The 1,514-nt window shown below is 30.6% G+C and overlaps 1 non-coding gene across 1 annotated transcript; it reads right to left on the reverse strand.

Annotated features, from left to right (window-relative positions):
- TRNAL-AAG lies at positions 1–81 on the reverse strand. The gene has a single exon. It is a non-coding gene; the product is annotated as a tRNA-Leu (tRNA).
- Between the last annotated feature and the right edge of the window lie 1,433 nt (positions 82–1,514).

A 1,514-nucleotide genomic window follows, 5' to 3' on the forward strand; every position in this document is an offset into this window, starting at 1 on the left:
TGTTGAGAGTGGGATTTGAACCCACGCCCTTTCGGACCAGAACCTTAATCTGGCGCCTTAGACCAACTCGGCCATCTCAACCTGTTTGTTATAATATCTATTTTATTGTAATATCATATTTTTATCAATTTGGCCAAGAAATGATTAGATCATTCCAAAATATCTCAATTGCATCACCTGCTGCTCGTCCCGTCCAATTTTTTTTATTATTTTATTTCACTTGAAAAGTAAGTGGTGGCCAATGCAGTAGCCGTTTTTTCTTTTCATTTTTTTTAAAAAAAGAAAGTAAAAACTAAGGGTGTATTAGGTTCGATTTTTCATTAAAATATGAATCAAATTGTATTTTACAAGTTTTTAAAAATGAGAATCGAAATCCAAATCAAATGACATAAACTCACGATTTTTTGTTCAGTTCGTCAGTTTTTGAATGTTCATTATTCTTCAAACCCAACATCTAATAAAAACAAATTTAAAGTTTAAATCGAATATAAATATATAAATTTAAATTTATAAAAAGTAGTACTATTAGTTTTAATATTTTATCTATTCAAATTTATCCTATAATAAATTCAAAATGAATGTATTTTGGATACTTATTATCTTTTATTTGTTTAATTAGATTTAACTCGATTCAAACGGTTTTCATATGAAAAAACCGAAATGAAACCAAATTTCATATTTATTTTCCCAAACCAAACCAAAATCAAAATGTAAACTAAAAAATCCAAACCTAAATGAATCGAATAATTTGTTTCAAATCAACTTTTCGATTCTCACAATTTTATTGGTCACCCATAGCAAAAACACAATTTAAATGTAATTTTTCATCATTAAAAAAAGGTGGGTGCACTGATAAATTGCATCACAATTAAAAAAACATAAATTTAAACGTTAAAAATGATATTATCCGAAATACAATTAGAATATAAATATAACAATGCTTGCTATTTACATTTTTTCATAGTCCCATATTTAAAAAAAAATTGTTTTTAAAATAATACTTGATATCATCTTTTAATATTGAACATATTCCATCAAGTACCTCTAGAATATTAATAAACAAAGTAAAACGTTTTTTATTTTAGAAGAGTGAAACGTAAAAGAGAGTTTCAACGAAGACTTAAAAGTGAGAGACGCAATCTCTATCCCCGGGAATTTCTGAAAAAAGGGTAAGAAGAGAGAGCCGAGTCGGAACCCTGAGTTGATTTCCCATATTTGGACTCGGGAATGATTCAGTGTACGAATGTATTTTAATGGGAAAAAGCTAGAGAGTAGCATGCGCCCCACTGGATGGATGCATGAATGCAAATGCAAAGCTATTTTTTGAACCTGGTTTCACAGTTTCACACTGACTTCCAAATCCCCCACGCCATTTCAATGTACTTGGGAGCCCCCACGTATCGAATCCCCCTTTTCTCATTTGTCTCATTTGTCATCTGTCATGAGTTCCTCTTCGAATTACTCCCCTCCCTTTGTTCTTATCTTCAACCGATCTTCCATACACGCCGTTTTCC

This window comes from Hibiscus syriacus, unplaced genomic scaffold (assembly GCF_006381635.1).
Source record: "Hibiscus syriacus cultivar Baekdansim isolate YM2019G1 unplaced genomic scaffold, ASM638163v2 tig00110163_pilon, whole genome shotgun sequence".
Taxonomy (NCBI): Eukaryota; Viridiplantae; Streptophyta; class Magnoliopsida; order Malvales; family Malvaceae; genus Hibiscus; species Hibiscus syriacus.